Raw genomic sequence first — 20,376 nt, forward strand, 5'->3', positions numbered from 1 at the left:
TGTGTTTAGGCAGCAGTTTGCAAACCCTTCCTGTGGAGAATCCAAAAACAGACATTTCCAGCAAAATACCCGCATATAACAAAGAGCAGTAAGACTGCATCTAAAACACAGAAGAAACGTATCCTACAAACTGCACTGCTGTGTGTTCTTTCAACAAATTGAGATGAATCTATCCTTAGATTCAGTAGTTAGAAACAGATTTCTTGTTTAAGGTGCCTTTGGACATTCCAGAGTGAATGGTATAATATGCTCTAATGAGAAATATCTGGTTCTAAACGAAAATGGAACTAACAGAATGCTTGTCAATGTGTACATTCAACTTACAGAGTTCAACTGATGTGTTTATGCAGCCTTTTAGAAACCTTTTTTGTGGAGAATCCAAAATAACACATTTCCAGCAATATACCCACATATAACAAAGAGCAGTAAGACTGCGTCTAAAACACAGAAGAAGCGTATCCTTCAAACTGCTCTGCTGTGTGTTTGTTCAATTAAGTGAGTTGAATCTCTCTTTAGATTCAGGAGTTAGAAACACGTTTCTTGTAAAAGCTGCATTTGGACATTCCCGAGTGAATGGGAGTATATGCTATATTGAGAAATATCTGGTTCTAAAATGAAAACAGAGCTACCTAACAGAATGGTTGTCAATGTGTACATTCAACTGACAGCGGTAAACTGATGTGTTTATGCAGCAGCTTGGAAACAATTTCAGTGGAGAATCAAAAATCATGCATTTCCAACAATATACCCGCCTATAAAAAACAGCAGTAAGACTGCATCTAAAACACAGAAGAGACGTATTATTCGAAATTCTCTTTGGTGTGTTTGTTAAATTAAGTGAGTTGAATGTATCTTTAGATTCAGGAGTTGGAAACACGTTTATTGTAAAAGCTGCATTTGGACATTCCAGAGTGAATGGTAGTATAGGCTGTAATGAGAAATATCTGGTTCTAAAACCAAAACTTAGCTATCTAACAGAATGGTTGTCAATGTGTACATTGAATTTAGAGAGTTAAACTGATGGTTTTATGGAGCACTTTGGAAACCCTTCCTGCGGACAATCCAAAAATAGACATCTCCAGCAAAATACCCGCATATTACAAACAGCAGTAAGACTGCATATAAAACACAGAAGAAACGTATCCTTCAAACTGCTCTGATGTGTGTTCGTTCAACTAAGTGAGTTGAATCTCTCTTTAAATTCAGGAGATAGAAACACATTTTTTTTAAAAGCTGCATTTAGACATTCCAGAGTCAATGGGAGTGTAGGCTGTAGTCAGAAGTATCTGGTTCTAAAAAGAAAACGGAGCTTTGTAACAGAATTGCTGTCAACGTGTACATTTAACTCACAGAGTTTAACAGATGTGTTTATGCAGCAGTTTGGAAAGTTTTTTTGTGGAGAATCCAAAAACAGATATTTTCAGCAAAATGCCTGCCTATTACAAACAGTAGTAAAACTGAACTGAGGAAACGTATCCTTCAAACTGCTCTGCTGTGTGTTCGTTCAACTACGTGAGCTGAATCTATCTTTAGATTCAGGAGTTAGAAACACATTTCTTGTAAAAGCTGCATTTGGACATTCCAGACTGAATTGGAGTATATGCTTTAATGACAAATATCTGGTTCTAAAATGAAAACGGAGATATCTAACAGAATGGTTGTCAATGTGTACATTCAACTTAGAGAGTTAAACTGATGCGTTTATGCAGCAGTTTGTAAACCTTTTCTGTGGAGAACCCAAAAACAAGCTTGTTCAGCAAAATACACGCATATTACAAACAGCAGTAAGACTGCATCTAAAACACAGAAGAAACGTATTTTTCAATCTGCTCTGCTGTGTGTTCGCTCAACTAAGTGAGTTGAATCTATCTTTAGATTTAGGAGTTAGAGACACGTTTCTTGTAAAAGGTGCATTTGGACATTTCAGAGTCAATGGAAGTATATGCTGTAATGACAAATATCTGGTTCTAAAATGAACACGGAGCTATCTAACAGAATTTTTTGCAATGCGTACATTCAACTTACAGTGGTCAACTGATGTGTTTATTCAGCATTTTTAAACCCTTTCTGAGGAGACATTTCGAGCAAAATACCTGCATATAGCAAATAGTAGTAAGACTGATTATAAAACACAGAAGAAACGTATGCTTCAAACTGTTCTGCTGTTTGTTCCTTCAATAAGTGAGTTGAATATATCTTTATATTTAGGAATTAGAAACACTTTACTTGTAAAAGCTGCGTTTGGACATTCCAAAGTGAATCGTAGTATATGTTGTAATGAGAAATACCTGGCTCTAAAACAAAAACGGAGCTATCTACAAGAATGGTTGTCAATGTGTATGTTCAACTGACAGAGGCAAACTGATGTGTTTATGCAGTAGTTTGGAAACCATTTCTGTGGAGAATCCAAATACCGACATTTCCAACAAAATACCCGCATACTACAAACAGCAGTAAGACTGCATCTAAAACACAGAAGAAACGTATTTTTCCAGCTGCTCTTCTGTGTGTTCGTTCAACTGAGTTGAATGTCTCTTTCGGTTCAGGAGTTAGAAACACGGTTCTTGTAAAAGCTGCGTTTGGACATTCCAGAGTGAATGAGAGTATATGGCTTAATGAGAAATATCTGGTTCTAAAACCTAAACGGAGCTATCTATCAGAATGGTTGTCAATGTGTACATTCAACTTACAGAGTTAAACTGATGTGTTTGTGCAGCAGTTTGGAAACCCTTTATGTGGAGAATCCAAAAGCAGACAATTCCAGCAAAATACTGGCCTATAGCAAACAGCAGTAAGACTGTGTCTAAAATACAAAAGAAACATATCCTTCAAACTGCTCTGCTGTGTGTTTGTTCCAATAAGTGAGTTGAATCTATATTTATATTTAGCAGTTAGAGACCCATTTCTTGTAAAAAATGCGTTTGGACATACCAGAGTGAATGGGAGTTTATGCTGTAATGAGAAATATCTGGTTCTAAAACGAAAACCGAGCTGTCTAACAGAATGGTTGTCAATGAGTACGTTCAACTGACAGAGGTAAACTGATGTGTTTATGCAGCAGTTTGGAAACCATCTCTGTGGAGAATCCAAAAATATGCATTTCCAACAAAATACCCACCTATAACAAATAGCAGTAAGACTGCGTCTAAAACACAGAAGAGACGTATCCTTCAACCTGGTCTGCAGTGTGTTTGTTCAATTAAGTGCGTTGAATCTATCTTTAGATTCAGGAGTTGTAAACACCTTTATTGTAAAAGCTGCGTTTGGACATTCCCGAATGAATGGGAGTATATGCTTTAATGAGAATAAAGCTTGTTCTCAAACAAAAACGGAGATATCTAACATAATGGTTGTTTCTGTGTACATTCAACTGATGTGTTTATTCAGCACTTTGTAAACCCTTTCTTTGGAGAATCCAAAAACAGTCATTTCCAGCAAAATACTCGCATATAACAAAGAGCTGTAACACTGTGTCTAAAACAAAGAAGAAACGTATCCTTCAAACTGCTCTGCTGTGTGTTCGTTTAAGTAAGTGAGTTGGATCTATCTTTAGATTCAGGAGTTGGAAACACGTTTAATGCAAAAGCTGCATTTGGACATTCCAGAATGAATGGGAGTATAGGCTGTAATGAGAAATATCTGGTTCTAAAACGAAAACGTATCAATCTAACAGAATGGTGATAAATGTTCACATTCACCTTACAGAGTTAAGCTGATGTATTTCTGCAGCAGTTTAGAAACTCTTTCAGTGGATAATCCAAAACTAGACATTACCAGCAAAATACTTGCATATTACAAACAGTAGTAAGACTGCATCTAAGACACAGAAGAAAAGTGTCCTTCAAGCTGCACTGCTGTGCATTCCTTCAAGTAGTGAGTGGAATCTATCTTTAGATTCAGGAGTTAAAAACACGTTTCTTGTAAAAGCTGCGTTTAGACATTCCAGAGTGAATTGGAGTATATGTTGTAATGAGCAATATCTGGTTCTAAAACAAAAACCGAGCTATCTAACAGAATGGTTGTCAATGTGTACGTTCAAGTGACAGAGGTCAACTGATGTGTTTATGCAGCAGTTTGGAAAACATTTATGTGGAGAATCCAAAAACAGACGTTTCCAACAAAATACCCACCTATAACACACAGCAGTACTACTTCGTCAAAAACACAGAAGAGACATATGCTTCAAATTGTTCTGCAGTGTGTTCGTTCAACAAAGTGAGTTGAATCTATGTTTAGATACAGGAGATGGAAACACGTTTATTGTAAAAGCTGGGTTTGGACATTCCAGAGTGAATGAAAGTATAGCCTCTAATGAGCAATATCTGGTTATGAAACGAAAAGGGAGCTATCTAACAGAATGTTTGTCAATGTGTGCATTCAACTAACAGAGTTAAACGGATGTTTTTATGCAGCAGTTTGGAAACCCTTTCTTTGGAGAATCCAAAAACAGACATTCCCAGAAAAATACCTGCATATAACAAACAGCAGTAAGACAGAGTCTTAAACACAGAAGAAACGCATCTTTCAAACTGCTCTGCTGTGTTTTACATCAACTAAGTGAGTTCAATCTCTCTTTAGATTCAGGAGTTAGAAACACATATCTTGTAAAAGATGCATTTGGACATACCAGAGTGAATGGGAGTTTATGCTGTAATGAGAAATATCTGGTTCTAAAACTAAAACTGAGCTACCTTACAGAATGTTTGTCAATGCGTACATTCTACTTAGAGTTCAACTGACATGTTTATGCGGCAGTTTGGAAATCCTTCCTGTGGAGAATCCAATAACAATATTTCCACCAAAATACCCTTGTATAACAAACCGCAGTAAGATTGCATCTGAAAAACAGAAGAAACACATTTTTCAAACTGCCCAGCTTTGTGTTTGTTCATCTAAGTGAGTTGAATCTATCTTTAGATTCAGGAGTTAGAAACCCGTTTCTTGTAAAAGCTGTGTTTGTCAATTCCAGCTTTAAAATGGGTGTATATGCTGTAATGAGCAATATCTGGTTCTCAAAGGAAAACGGAGTTATCCAACAGAATGGTTGTCAATGTGTACATTCAACACACAGGTAAAACTGATTTGTTTATGTAGCAGTTTGGAAACCTATTCTGTGAAAAATCCAAAGACAGACATTTTTAGCAAAATATCCACATATAACAAACAGCCGTAAGACTGCGTGTAAAACACAGAAGAACGTATTCTCCAAACTGCTCCGCTGTGTGTTCGTTCAACTAAGTGAGTTGAATTTATCTTTAGATTCAGGAGTTAGAAACACGTTTTTTGTAAATGCTGCGTTTGGAATTTTTAGAGTGAATGGCAATATATGTTGTAATGAAAAATATCTGATTCTAAAATTAAAACGAAGCTATCTAACAGAATGGTTGTCAATGTGTACATTCAACTTAGAGTTAAACTGATGTGTTTATGCAGCAGTTTGGAAACCCGCTCTGTGGAGAAGCCCAAAACAGACATTTCCAGCAAAATAACTGCATGTAACAAACAGCAGTAAGACTGCGCCTAAAAGACAGAAGAAACCTATCCTTCAAACTGCTCTGATGTGTGTTCTTTAAAGTAAGTGACTTGAACCTATCTTGAGATTCAGGAGTTGGAAAGCTGTTTCTTGTAAAAACCACGTTTGGTCATTGCAGAGTGAATGGGAGTATATGCTGCAATGAGAAATATCTGGTTCTGCAGCAAAAACAAAGCTATCTAACAAAATGGTTGTCAATGTGTACATTCAACTTGCAGAGTTAAATGGATGTGTTTATGCATTAGTTTGGAAAACCTTTCTGTTGAGATTCCAAAAACAGACATTTCCAGCAAAATACCCACATATAACAAACAGCAGTAAGACTGCCTCTAAAACACAGAAGAAACATATCCTACAAACTGCTCTGCTGTGTGTTCCTTCAACTAAGGGAGTGGAATCTATCTTTAGATTCTGGAGTTGGAAACACCTTTCTTTTAACAGCTACGTTTGGACATTCCAGCGTGAATGGGACTATTTTGCCTGGATTTGCCTTGCCTAAATTTGCATTTCCTTGCCTTGCCTTACCTGAATTTGCCTTGCCTTGCCTTGGAATGACTTGCCTTGCCTGGATTTGTTTTGCCTTGATCTCCTGGATTTTCCCTGCCTGGGTTTGCCTTTTCTTGACTTGCCTGGATTTGCCTTGCCTTAAATTTCGTTGCCTTGCCTGGATTTGCCTTGCTCAGATTTGCATTGCCTTGTTTTGCCTTTCCTTGCCTTGCCTGTATTTGTCTTGCCTTGCCTTGTCTGGATTTGTTTTGCTTTGCCTTGCCTTGCCTGGATTTGCCTTTACCAGATTTACCTTGCCTTGCCATGCCTTCCCTGGATTTGCCTTGCCTGAATTTATCTTGCCTTGCCTTCCGCAAATTTGACTTGCCTGTATTTGCTTTGCATTGCCTTGCCATGCCTAGCCTGGATATGCCTTTCTTGGATTTGCCTTAGATTTCTTTGCCTTGCCTGAATTTGCCTTATCTTGCCTTGTTATGCCTGCATTTGCCTTGCTTGGATTTGCCTTCTCTTGCCTTTCCTGAATTTATCATGCCTTGACTTGCCTTGCCTGGCCAGGATTTTCCTTGCCTGTATTTGCCTTGCCTTGCATTGCCTAAATTTTCCTTGGCTGGAATTGCATTTTCTTGCCTTGCCTGGATTTGCCTTGTCTGGATTTGCCTTGCCTTGGCTTGACTGGATTTGCCTTGCCTGGACTTGCCTTGCATGTATTTAATTTGCTTTGTTTTGCCTGGATTTGCCTTGCCTGGCATTGCATTGCCTTGCGTTGCCTGGATTGGGCTTGCCTTGCCTTGTTTTGCCTGGATTTGCCTTGCCTGGACTTGCCTTACATGTACTTGATTTGCTTTGTTTTGCCTGGTTTTACCTTGCCTTGCCTTGCCTTGCCTGGATTTGTTTTACCTTGCTTTGCCTGAATTTACTTGCCTGGATTTGCCTTGCCTTGCTTTACATTGCCTGAATTTGCCTTGTCTTGCCTAAATTTGCCTTGCCTTGGGTTGCCTGGATTTGCCTTGACTGGATTTGCCTTGCCTGGATTTGCCTTGCCTTGCCTTGTCTTGCCTGGGTTTGCCTTGCTTGGATTTGACTTGCATTGATTTGACTTGATTGCCTTGCCTTGCCTGAATTTGCATTGCCTGGATATTACTTGCCTTGCATTGCCTTGCCTGGATTTGCCTTCCCTGCATTCCCCTTGTATTGTCTTGCCTCGCCTGGATTTGCCTTGTCTGGATTTGCCTGGCTGTCTCTGGCTTTGCCTTGCCCGGATTTGCCTTGCTTTCCCATGCCTTGCCTGTATTTGTCTTGCCTAAATATGCCTTTTCTTGCCTTGCCTTTACTAGATTTGCATTGCCTGGATTTTCCTTTCCTGGAATTTCCTTGCCTTGTCTTGCCTTGCTTGGATTTGCCTTGCCTTGCCCTGCCTGGATTTGCCTTACCTAGAATTGCATTTCCTTGCCTTGCTTGGATTTGCTTTGTCTCATTTTGCCTTTCCTTGTCGTGCCTGGATTTTCCTTGCCTTGTTTTGTCTTGCCTAAATTTGCCTTGTCTGGATTTGCGTTGCCTTGTCTTGCCTTGCCTGTGTTTGCCTTGCCTGGATTTGTCTTGCTGGAATTTGCCTTGCCTTGCCTTGGCTTGCCTAGATTTGCCTTGCCTGGATTGGCCTTGCCTGGATTTGCCTTGCCTGGATTTACTTTGTTTTGCCATTCCTTGCCTTGCCTGGATTTGCCTTTTCTGGATATGCTTTGCCTTGCCTTTCCTGGATTTTTCTTGCCTAGATTTGCCTTTCCTTGCCTTGCCTTACCTGGATTTGCCTTGCCTTGCCTGGATTTGCCTTGTCTGGGTTTGTCTTGCCTTGCCTGAATTTTTCTTGACTTGATTTGCCTTTCCTAACCTTGCCTTGCCTGGATTTGCCTTGCCTGGATTTGCCTTTCCTCGCCTGGCCTTGCCAGAATTTTTCTAGCCTGGATTTGCCTTTCCTAGCCTTGCCTTGCCTGGATTTGCATTCCCTGGATTTGCCTTGGCTTGCCTTACCTTTCCTGGATTTGCCTTCCCTGGATTTGCCTTACTTTTTCTTGCATTGCATGGATTTGCCGTGCCTGGATTTTCCTTGCCTTGCTTCGTTTTGCTTGCCTTTGCCTTGTCTGGAATCATCTTGATTTGCATTGCCCGAATTTGCCTTGTCTGAATTTGCATTGTCTTGCCTTGCCTGGCCTGGATTTGCTTTTCTGCATTTGACTTCCTTTGCCTTGCCTTGGCTGGATTTGACTTGCCTTGCCTTGCCTTGCCTGAATTTGACTTGCCTGGATTTGCCTAGCTTTGCCTTGCCTTGCCTTACCTGGATTTGCATTACATAGATTTCTTTTCCCTGTCTTTCCTGGAATTGCCTTGCCTGGATTTGACTATTTTGCCTTGCCTGTATTTGCCTTGTCTGGCATTGCCTTGCCTTACCTTGGCTGGTTTGGTATTGCCTGGATTTCCCTTGCCTTGCCATGCCTTGCCTGAATCTGTCTTGCCTGGATTTGCTTTCTCTGGCCTTGCCAGGATTTTCCTTGCCTGGATTCTCCTTGTCTTGCCTGGATTTGCCTTTCTGGATTTGCCTGGCCTGGAATTGCCTTGCCTTGCCTTGTTTTGCCTGGAAATGCCTTGTCTGGATTTGCCATGCCTTGCCTTGCCTTTCTTGTATTTGCCATGCCTTGATTTACCTTGCATTTCCTTCCCTTACCTGGATTTGCCTTGCATATATTTGACTTGCTTTGCCTTTTTTGTCCTGGATTTGCCTAGTCTGGATCTGCCTTGCTTTGCCTTGCCTTGTCTTACCTTGCCTTGCCTTGCCTGGATTTCCCTTCTCAGGATTTGCCTTGCCTTGTCATGCCTTGCCTGCATTTGCCTTGCCTGGATTTGCCTTTCCTGGTTTTGCCTGAAATTTTCTTGCCTTGATTTGCCTTGCCTGGCCAGGATTTGCCTTGCCTTGCATTACCTGAATTTTTCTTGGCTGGATTTGCATTTTTTCCCTTGCCTAAATTTGCCTTGTCTGGATCTGCCTTGCCGTGACATGCCTGGATTTGCCTTGCATGAATTTGCATTTCCTTGCCTTGTTTGGATTTGCCTTGTCTGATTTTGCCTTTCTTTGTCTTGCCTGGATTTGTTTTGCCTTGCCTTGCCTTTCTTGGATTGGCCTTCCCTGGATTTGTCTTGTCTTTCCCTGACTGGATTTTCCTTGCCTGGATTTGCATTTCCTTGACTTGCTTTGCCTTGCCTGGACTTGCATTTCCTGGATTTTCCTCTCAATGTTCTCCTGGATTTGCCTTGCCTGGATTTGTTTTTCCTTGACGTGCCTTGATTTGCCTTGCCTTGCCTTTCCTTGCTTGCCTGGATTTGCGTTGCCTTGCCTTGCCTTGCCTGGTTTTGCCTTTTTTTTGCCTTGCCTGGATTTGTCTTGCCTTGCTGTACCTGAATTCACCTCGCCTGGATTTTCCTTGCCTTGCTTTGCCTTGCCTGGACTTGCATTGCCTGGATTTTCCTTGACTGGATTTGCCTTTCCTTGACTTGCCTTTATTTGCCTTGCCTTGACATTTTTGCTTGCCTGGATTAGTCTTGCCTGGATTTGCGTTGCCTTGCCTTGCCTGGTTTTGCCTTTTCTTGCCTTGCCTGGATTTGCCTTGTCTGGATTTGCCCTGCTTGGATTTGCCTTGCCTTGCCTTGCTTTGCCTTGCCTGGATATGCCTTGCCTAAATTTGCCGTGCCTTGCCTTGACTAGCTTGGATTTGCCTTGACTGGATTTACCTTGCCTTGCCTTGCCTAATTTTGCGTTGCCTGAATTTGCCTGTCCTTGCCTGAATTTGTGTTGCCTTGCCTAAATTTGCCTCGCTTTGCCTTGCCTTGTCTGCATTTGCATTGCCTGAATGTGCCTTGCCTTGCCTGCACTTGCCTTGCTTGCCTTGACTTTCCTGGATTTTCCTTTTCTGGATTTGCCTTTACTTGACTTGCCTTGCCTGGATTTGCCTTTCCTTGCTTTGCATTTTCTGGATTTCCTTGCCTGGATTTGCCTTCCCTTGTTTTGCCTCTCCCGGATTTGTCTTGCCTAAATTTGCCTTGCCTTGCCTTACCTTGCCTTGCCTTGCCTGTATTTGCCTTGCCTTAACCTGCCTGGATTTTCTTTGCCTAGATTTGTATTTTCTTGCCTTCCTTGGATTTGCCTTCTCAGAATTTGCCTTTTCTTGTATTGCCTGGATTTACCTTTCCTTTCCTTGCCTTGCCTGGATTTGCATTGCCTTGCCTTGACTTGCGTGTATTTGTTTGCCTGGATTTGCTTTGTTTTACCTAGTGTTGCCTGGATTTGCCTTGTCAGCATTTGCCTTGCCTTGCCTTGATTTGTCATACCCTAGTTTGCGTTGCCTTGCCTTGCCTGGATTTGCCTTGCCTTGTGTTGCCCTGCCTGGATTTGCCTTTCCTTTCCTTGCCTTGCCTGGAATTTTCTTTCCTAGATATACCTTGCCTTGCCTTGCCTGGATTTTTTAGCCTAAATTTGCCTTGCCTTGCCTGTATTTGCCTTGCCTTGCCTTGTCTTAAATGGATTTTACTTGTCTGGATTTGCCTTGCCTTGCCTGGAATTTCCTTGCCTAGATTTGCCTGTTCTAGCCTTGCCTTTCCTGAATTTTCCTTGTCTGTATTTAAATTTTCTAGATTTGTCTTGCCTGAATTTTCGTAGCCTGGATTTGCGTTTCCTAGCCTTGCCTTGCCTGGATTTGCGTTTCCTAGCCTTGCCTTGCCTGAATTTGCCTTGCCTTGCCTTGTCATTCCTGGATTTGCCTCGCCTGGATTTGCTTTTCTTTTCCTTGTCTTGCCTGGATTTGCATTGCCTGGATTTGCCATGCCTAGATTTTCCTTGCCTTGCCTTGTTTTGCCTGGATTTGCTTTGCCTGGATTTGCTTTTTCTTGTTTTGACTGGATTTACCTCGCCTTTCCTTGCCTTTCTTTGCCTTGCCTTTCTTTGCCTTGCCTAAATTTTCCTGAACATGCCTTGCCTTGAATTGCCTGGATTTCCCTTGTCTGAATTTGCATTGCCTTGCCTTGTCTGGCCTGGATTTGCTTTCCTGCATTTGCCTTGCCTTGCCTTGCCTTGCCTTGCCTTGCCTGGGCTGGTTATTCCTTGCCTGGATTTGCCTTGACTTGCCTCGTTTTGCCTCGCCTTGTCTTGCCTTGCATGGGTTTGACTTGCCTGAATTTGCCTTGACTTGCCTTGCCTTACCTGGATTTGCCTTGCCTGGATTTGCCTTTCCCTGCCTTCCCTGGATTTTTCTTGCTTTGCCTTTCCTAGCCTGGATTAGCCTTGCCTGGATTTGACATTTTTGTTTTGCCTGAATTTTCACTGTCTGTGATTGTCTTGCCTTACGTTGCCTAAATTTGTATTGCCTGGATTTGCCTTGCCTTGCCATTACTTGCCTGAATTTGCCTTTCCTGGTCTTGCCTGGATTTACCTTGCCTATATTTGCCTTGCCTTGCCTGGATTTGCCTTGCCTGGAATTTTTTTGCCTTGCCTTGTTTTGCCTGGATTTGCCTTACCTGAATTTGCCATGCCTTGCCTTGCATAGCCTGTTTTGGTATTACCTTGATTTACCTTGCATTTCTGTGCTTTGCCTTGCCTGAATTTGCCTTGCAGAAATTTTTTGCCTTGGCTTACCTTGCCTGAATTTGCCTTGCTTGGATTTTCCTTGCCTTGCTTTGCCTGGTTTTGCCTTGTGTGGATTTGCCTTTCCTTGCCTTGCCTGGATTTGCCTTACCTGTCATTGCCTTGCCTTTTCCTGCCTAGATTTCTCTTGCCTGGATTTGCATTTCCTTGCCTTGCCTAAATTTGCCTGGCCTTGCCTTACCTGAATTTTCCTTACCTGGATTAGCCTTCCCTTGTCTTGCCTTGCTGGATTTGCCTTGTCCTATTCTTCTGGATTTGCATTGTCTAGATTTGCCTTGCCTTGTCTTGCCTAGATTTGTCGTGCCTTGCCCTGTCTTGCCAGGATTTGCTGTGCCTGGATTTGCCTTGCCTTGACGTGCCTGGATTTGCCTTGCCTGCATTTTCCTTTCCTTGTCTTGCCTTGCCTGGAGGTGCCCTTTTTGCCTTTCCTTGCCTCTAGTTGCCTTGCCTTGCCTTGCCTTGTCTGGATATGCCTACTTTGGATTTTCCTTGTCTTGCCTTGGCTTGCCTTGCTTGGATTTGCCTTGCCTGCATTTAACTTGCCTTGTCTTGCCTGGATTTGCCTTGCCTTTCCTTGTTTTGCCTGGATTTTCCTTGCCTGTATTTGCCATGCCTAGCCTTCCGTTGCCTGTATTTGCCTTGCCTAATTTTGCCTTGCCTGGATTTCCCTTGCGTTGCCTTACCTTGCCTGGATTTTTCTTGCCTGGATTTGCCGTGCCTTGCTCTGCCTGGATTTGACTTGCATGGATTTGCATTTCCTTCCCTTGTTTTAATTTGCCTTGTATGATATTGCCTGCTTTTGCCTAACCTGGATTTGCCTTGCCTTGCTCTGCCTGGATTTGCCTTGCCTTGCTCTGCCTGGATTTTCCTTGCCTGTATTTGCATTTCCTTGCCTTACCAGAATTTGCCTTGCCTGGATTGGCCTTGCCTTTCCTTACATAAATTTGCCTTGACTGGATTTGCCTTGCCTTGCATTGCCTTGCCTGGATTTGCTTTGTCTTGCCTCGCCTTGCCTGGATTTGCCTTATTTGGTTTGCCTTGCCTTGCCTTGTTTTGCTTGGGTTTGCTTTGGATGGACTTGCCTTGCCTTGCCATGCCAGGATTTGCATTGCCTGAATATGCCTTGCCTTTTGTTGCCTTGCGGGATTTGCCTTGACTAGAGTTTCCTTGCCTTGCCTTAATTTGCCTTACCTTTCCTTGCCTTTGCTGGATTTTCCTTGTCTGGAATTGCCTTTCATTTCCTTGCCTGTATTTGCATTGCCTGTATTTGCCTTGCTGTGCCATGCCTGGTCTACATGTGCATTGCCTAGATTTGCCTTGCCTTGACTTCCCTGGATTTGCCTTACCTGGACTTGCCTTTCCTTGACGTTTTTTTGACTTACCAGGATTTGCTTTGCCTAAATTTGCCTTGTCTTGCATTGCCTGGATTTGCCTTCCCTGGATTTGACTTGTATGGATTTGCCTTGCCTTTTTTGCCTGGACTTGCCTTGCATGTATTTGACTTGCCTTGTTTTCCCTGAATTTGAGTTGCGTGGATTTGCCTTGCCTTGGATTGCCTTGTTTTAATTTGCTTTGCCTTGCCTCTATTGGTCTTTTTTCCCTTGTTTTGCCTGGATTTGCCTTGCCTTGCCTTGCCAGAATTTGCCTTTCCTGGATTTGCCTCGGAGAATTTGCCTTTCCTGGATTTGCCCCGCCTTGCTTTGCCTGAAATTTGTCTTGCCTTGCCTGGATTCGCCTTGCCTGGATTTGCCTTACCTATATCTGCCTTGCATGCATTTGCCTTGCCTTACCTGAGTTTGCCTTGCGTTGCCTTGTCTTGCCTGGATTTGCATTGCCTGGATTTGCCTTACCTTGCATTGACTGGATTTGCCTTGCCTTGCCTTGCCTGGATTTGCTTTGTTTAAATTTGCCTTTTCTTGCCTTGCCTAGATTTGTCTTGTCTAGATTTGCCTTGCCTTGACTGTCTTGGATTTTCCCTGCCTTTATTTTATTTTGCTTTACCTTGCCTTGCCTGGATTTACCTTACCTTGCCTTGCCTTACCTAAGCTGGATTTGCGTGGCCTGGATTTGCCTTGCCTTACCTTGCCTTATCTGGATTTGCCTTGCCTTGCATTGCGTTGCCTTGTCTGGCTTTGCCTTGAACGGATTTGCCTTGTTTTGCCTTGCCTTTCCTTGCCTCGCCTGGATTTGCCTTGCCTGGATTTGCCTTGCTGGGATTTGCCTTGCCTTGTCTTGACTTGCCTGGATTTGCCGTGCCTTGCCCTGTCTGGATTTTCCTTGCCTGGATTTGCCTTGACTTGTCTTGCCTTGACTGGATTTTCCTTGCCTGAATTTGCCTTGCCTGGATTTGTATTTTTTTGCCTTGCTTGGATTTGACTTGTCTAATTTTGCGTTTCCTTGTCGTGCCTGGATTTGCCTTGTCTTGCATTGCCTTGTCTGGATTTGCATTGCATTGCCTTGCCTTGCCTTGCCTGTGTTTGTGTTGCCTGGATTTGCTTTGCCTTCCCTAGCGTTGCCTGGGTTTGCTGTGCCTGTATTTGCCTTGCCTTGTATTGCCTTGCCTGAATTTGCCTTGCCTTGCCTGGATTTGCATAGCCTGGATTTGTCTTGGCTTGCCTTGCCTGGATTTGCCTTGCCTGAATTTTCTTGCCTTACCTGAGTTTGCCTTGAGTTGCCTTGCCTTGCCTTGATTTGCGTCACCTGGATTTTCCTTTCCTTGCCTTGCCTAGATTTACCTTGCCTGGATTTGCCTTGTTTTGCCTTACCTGGATTTGCCTCATCTTGCCATGCTTTGAGTGAATTTGGCTTACCTTACCTGACTTTGCCTTGCATTGCATTTCCGTGCCTTGCCTGGATTTGTCTTGCCTAGATTTGCCTTGCCTAGATTTCCCTTGCCTTGCCTTACCTTGCATAGATTTGCCTTGTCTGGATTTGCCTTGCCTTTCCCTTCCTGGATTGGTCTTGCCTGGATTTGCCTTGCCTTGCCTTGCTTAGATTTGCCTAGCCTTTACTTTCTTGGATTTGCCTTACCTGGATTTGCCTTGTGTTGCCTTGCCTTGCTTGAATTTCCCTTGCCTTACCTGACTTTCCCTTGTGTTGGCTTACCTTGCCTGGATTTGCTTTGACTGAATTTGCCTTGCCTTGCTTTGCCTAGATTTGAGTTACCTTGCCTTGCCTTGCCTAAATTTTACTTGCCTTACCTGAGTTTTCCTTGCGTTGCCTTGCCTTGCCTTGCCTGGATTTGCCTTCCGTGGATTTTCCTTGTCTGGATTTGCCTTGCTTAGCCTTGCCTTGCCTTGCCTGATTTTTTCTTGCCTTGATTAGCCTTGCCTTGCCTCGCCTTGCCTATACTTGCCTTGCCTGTATTTGCCTTGTCTTGCTTGTGTTACCTGATTTTCTTTTGCCTTGCTTGCCTTGCCTGGATTTGCTGTGCTTATATTTGCCTTGCCTTGCATTGTATGGATTTGCCTTTTCTTGCCTTGCCTAGATTTGCCTTGTCTAAATTTGCCTAGCCTTGGCATTTCTGGATTTTCCTTGCCTGGATTTGCCTTGGCTTGCCTTGACTTGCCTGAAATTGTCTTGACTGGATTTGCCTTACCTTGACTTGCCTTACCTATCCTGGATTTGGATGGCTTGGATTTGCCTTGCCTTACCTTACCTTGCCTGGATTTGCCTTGCCTTGAATAAATTTGCCTTGTCTGGATGTGCCTTGCCTTGCCTGGATTTTCCTTGCCTTAGTTTGCCTTGCGTTGCCTAGCCTTGCCTGGATTTGCGTTGGTTGAATTTGCCTGGCCTTTCTTTGCCTGGATTTGCCTTGCCTTGCCTTGCCTAGATTTGCCTTGTCTGGATTTGCCTTGGTTTGCCTTGCCTTGCCTGAATTTTCCTTGCCTCGCCTTGCCTAGATTTGCCTTGCTTTCCCTTGCCTTTCCTGGGCTTCCCTTGCCATGCCTTGCCTTGCCTGGATTTGCTGTGCCTGTATTTGCCTTGCCTTGCATTGCATGGATTTTCCTTGCCAGGATTTGCCTTTTATTGCCTTGCCTAGATTTTTCTTTTCTAAATTTTCTTTGCCTTGCCCTTCCTGGTTTTTGTTTTATCTAAATTTTCCTTGCCTTGCCTTGCCTTGCCTTGCATGGATTTGCCTTGTCTTGCCTTGCCTTACGTATCCTGGAATTGCGGGGCCTGGATTATTTTGCCTTACCTTGTCTTGCCTGGATTTGCCTTGCTTTGCCTTGCCTTGCTGTCATTGCCTTGCCTTGTCTGGATTTGCCTTGCCAGAATTTGCCTTGCCTTGATTTGCATTGCCTGGCCTTTCCTTTCCTTTCCTTGCCTGGAATTGCCTTGACTGGATTTGCCTTGCCTTTCATTGCCTGAATTTGCCTTGCCTGAATTTTCATTTTATAGCCTTGCCTTTCCTGGATTTGCGTTGGCTGGATTTGCCTTGTCTTGCCTTGTCTTTCCTGGATTTGACATCTCTGGATTTGCCTTGCTATTCCTTGCATTGCATGGATTTGCCTTGCTTGGATTTGCCATGCCTGAATTTTCCTTGCCTTGCCTCGTTTTGCCTGGATTTGCCTTTTCTGGCTTTGCGTTTCCTGCCTTGTCTGGATTTGCCTTGCCTTTTTTTGCCTGAATTTTCCTTGCCTTGAGTTGCCTTGCCTTGCCTTGCCTGGATTTGCCTTGTCTGCAATCGCCTTGCCTTGTCGTGCATGGATTTGCACTCCCTGAATTTTCCTTGCCTTGCCTTGTATTGCCTGCATATACCTTGCCTGGATTTGTGTTGCCTTGCCTTGCCTTGCCTGGATTTCTGTTGCCTAGATTTGCCTTGTGTTCCCTTGCGTTGCCGTGATTTGACTTGCCTGAATATTTCTGGCCTTGTCTTGACTTGTATTTTTTGGATTTGCCTTGCGTGAATTTGCATCATCTTGCCTTTCCTGGCCTGAATTTGCATTGTCTTGCCTTGTCTGGCCTGGGTTTGCTTTCCTGAGTTTGCCTTGTTTTGTTTTTCCATGGCTGGATTTGCTTGCCTGGGCTTGCCTTGCCTGGATTTGCCTTGTCTTGTTCTCCTGGATTTGCCTTGCCTGGATTTGCCTTTCCTTGACTTGTCTGGATTTACGTTGCCTTGACTTTCCTTGTGTTGCCTGGATTTGCCTTGCCTGGACTTGCATTGCCTTGCCTTGACTGGTTTTGCCTTTCCTTGCCCTGCCTGAATTTGCCTTCCCTGGATTTGCCTTTTCTTTCCTTACCTGGATTTGCCTTATCTGGATTTGCCTTGCCTTGAAATGCCTGGACTTGCCTTGCATGTATTTGATTTGCCTTGTTTTGTGTGGATTTGCCTTGCCTTGCATTGCCTTGTCATAATTAGCATTTCCTAGTTTGTATTGGTTTTGTCTTGCTTTGCCTTGCCTGCATTTGCCGTGCCTGGATGTGCCTTGCCTTGCCAGAATTTGCCTTGCTGGGTTTGCCTTGTCTTGCTTTGCCTGAATTTGCCTTGCTTGAATATAGCTTGACATGCATTGCCTTGCCTGAATTTGCCTTTCCTTTCATGGATTTGCCTTGCCTGGATTTGTCTTGCCTTGCCTTGCCTTGACTGAATTTTCCTTTCCTTACCTTAGTTTGCCTTGCGTTTCCTTGCCTTGCCTGATTTTGCAATGCCAGAATTTGCCTTCCCTTGCCTTGCCATGTTTTGCCTGGATATGCCTTGACTGAATTTGTGTTACCTTGCCTTGCCTTGCTTTGCCTGGATTTTCCTTGGCTGGATTTGCCTTGCTTTGATTTGCCTTGCCTTGTCTTGCCTTGCATGGATTTGACTTGCCTGAATTTGCATTGCCTTCACATGCTTTGCCTAGATTTGCCTTCCCTGAAATTTTGTTGCCTTTCTTTGTCTTGCCTGGATTTGATTTGCATGAATTTGACCTGCCTTGCCCTGCCTTGCCTTACGTGGATTTTTCTTTCCTGGATTTGCCTTTTCCTTCTTTGCATGAATTTTTCTTGCCTTGCCGGAAATTGGCTTGCCTAGATTTGCCTTGCATGGATTTGTCTTGCCTTGCCTTACCTTGACTTGACTTGCCTTGCCTGAATTTTCCTTCCATGGATTTGCCTTGCATTACCATGCCTTGCCTGGATTAGCCTTCCCTAAATTACCCTTCCGTTGCTTTTCCTTGGCTGGATTTGCCTTACCTTTCCTTGTTTTGCCTAAAATTGCCTTGCCCGGATTTTCCTTTTCTTTCCTTGCCTGGATTTTTCTTGCCTTGCCTTGCCTGGCCTAGATTTGCCTTGCCTTGCATTGCATGAATTTGCCTTGCCTGGATTTGCCTTTTTTTGCTTTGCCTAAATTTGCCTTGCCATGCCTTGCCTGGATTAGACTTTTTGCCTTGCCTGGATTTACATTGTCTGGGATTGCCTTGCCTTACCTTGCCTGAATTTGCATTGCCTGGATTTGCCTTGCCTTGTCATGACTTGCCTAGAGTTTTCTTGTCTGGATTTGCAATGCCTGGTCTTGCCTGGATTTGCCTTTCCTGGATTTGTTTTACCTTGTATTGCCTTGCCTGGAGCTGACTTGCCTGGATTTGCACTGCCTGGTTTTTCCTGGATTTGCCTTGCCTTGCATTGCCTTGCCTGGATTTGCTTTCCCTGAATTTTCCTTGTGTTGCCATGCCTTGTCTGGATTTGCCTGGCCTGGAATTGCCTTACCTTGCCTTGTTTTGCCTGGATTTGCCATGCGTTGCCTTTCCTTTCCTGTATTTGCCTTGCCTTGATTTATCTCTCATTTTTTTGCTTTGCCTGGATTTGCCTGTCCTGAATTTGTCTTGCCTTGCCTTACCTTGCCTGAATTATCCTTGACTATATTTTCCTTGTTTTTCCCTGCCTGGATTTGCATTTCCTTGCCTTGCTTGCATTTGCCTTGTGTGATTTTAATTTTTTTGTCTTGCCTGGATTTGGCCTGCCTTGCCATGCCTTGTCTGGATTTGCCTTGCCTGGATTTGCTTTGCCTTGCCCTTCATGGATTTGCCTTGTCTGGATTTTCATTTTCTTTCCTTGCCTGCATTTGCCTAGCCTGGATTTGCCTTGCCTTGCCCTACATGAATTTGCCTTGCCTGGATTTACGTTGCCTTCTTTTGCCTTGCCTTGCCTTGCTTGTATTTTCCTTGTCTCTATTTGCCTTTCCTTGTTCTCCTGGATTTGCCTTTCCTTGCCTTGCCTGGATTTTTGTTGCCTTGCCTTGCCTGGTTTTGTCTTTCGTAGCCTTGCTTGGATTTGCCTTGTCTGGATTTGTCTTGCCTTGCCTTGCCGAAATTTAGCTTTCCTGGATTTGCCTTGCATGGATTTGTTTTGCCTAGCTTTGCCTTGGCTTGCCTTGCTTGCCTGGATTTCCCTTCCTTGGATTTGCCTTGTATTGCCATGTATTTCCTGGATTAGCCTTCCATGGATTAAACTTCTCCTGCTTTGCCTTGCCTGAATTTTCCTTCTTTCCTTCTTTTGCCTGAAATTGCCTTGCCCGTCTTTGCCTTTTTTTTTCCTTTTTTCGGATTTCCGTTGCCTTGCCTGAATTTGCCTTGCCTGTATTTGCCTTGCCTTGCATTGCATGGATTTGCCTTGCCTGGGTTTGCCTTTTCTTGCCTTGTCTAGATTTGCCTTGTCTAAATTTGCCTTGCCTTTCCTTGATTTTCCTTGCCTGAATTTCCTTGCCTATGTTTGACTTGCCTAGATATACCTTGCCTGGATTTATCTTACCTTGCCTTGCCTTGCTTTGCCTGGATTTGCATGGCCTGGATTTGCATTTCTTTGCCTTCCTTTGCCTGCATTTGTCTTGCCTTGTCTTGCCTTGCCTTTTTTCACCTTGCCTGGATTTGCGTTGCCTAGATTGGACTTGCCTTGCCTTGCCTTGCCTGTATTTGTTTTGCCTTGCCTTCCCTGTATTTAACTTGCCTTGACTTTCCTTGACTTGCCTGACCTACATTTGCCTTGCCTTGCCTGGATATGCCTTGCCTGGATTTGCCTTGCCTTGCCTTGCTTGGGTTTTCCTTGCCTGTATGTATTTTGACTTGCCTTGCCTGAAATTGGGTTGCCTGGATTTGCCTTGCCTTGCCTGCCCTTGCCTGAATTAGCCTTGCCTTGCCTTGCCTTGTCTTGCCTAGATTTGCTTTGCCTGAATTTGCCTTGCCTTGCCTAGCCTTGCCTGAATTTGCCTTGGCTAGATTTGCCTTGCTTTGTTTTTCCTGGATTTGCCTTTTCTGGATTTACCTTGCTTTCCTTGCCCTACCTGAATTTTCCTGGCCTGGATTTACCTTTCCTTGCCTCGCCTTGCCTAGATTTGCCTTGCCTGGTTTGACTTGCCTTGCCTAAATTTGCCTTGGCTGGACTTGACTAGTCTTGCCTTGCCATGCCTAGATTTGCATCACCTGGATTTGTCTTTTTTGGGGTTGCCTTGCTGTATTTGTCTTGCTTGGGTTTGCCTTGCCTTACCTTACCGTGTTTGGATTTGCCTGGCATAGATTTGCCTTGCTTTCCTTGCCTTGCATGAATTTGCCTTTCCTTTCCTTGCCTTTGCTGAATTTGCCTTGTCTGGAATTGCCTTTCATTTCCTTGCCTGGATTTGCATTGCAGTATTTGCCTTGCCTTGCCATGCCTGGCTTAGATTTGCATTGCCTAGATT

The sequence above is a fragment of the Callithrix jacchus genome, chromosome 17 (genome assembly GCF_049354715.1).
Source record: "Callithrix jacchus isolate 240 chromosome 17, calJac240_pri, whole genome shotgun sequence".
NCBI classification, from domain to species: domain Eukaryota; kingdom Metazoa; phylum Chordata; class Mammalia; order Primates; family Cebidae; genus Callithrix; species Callithrix jacchus.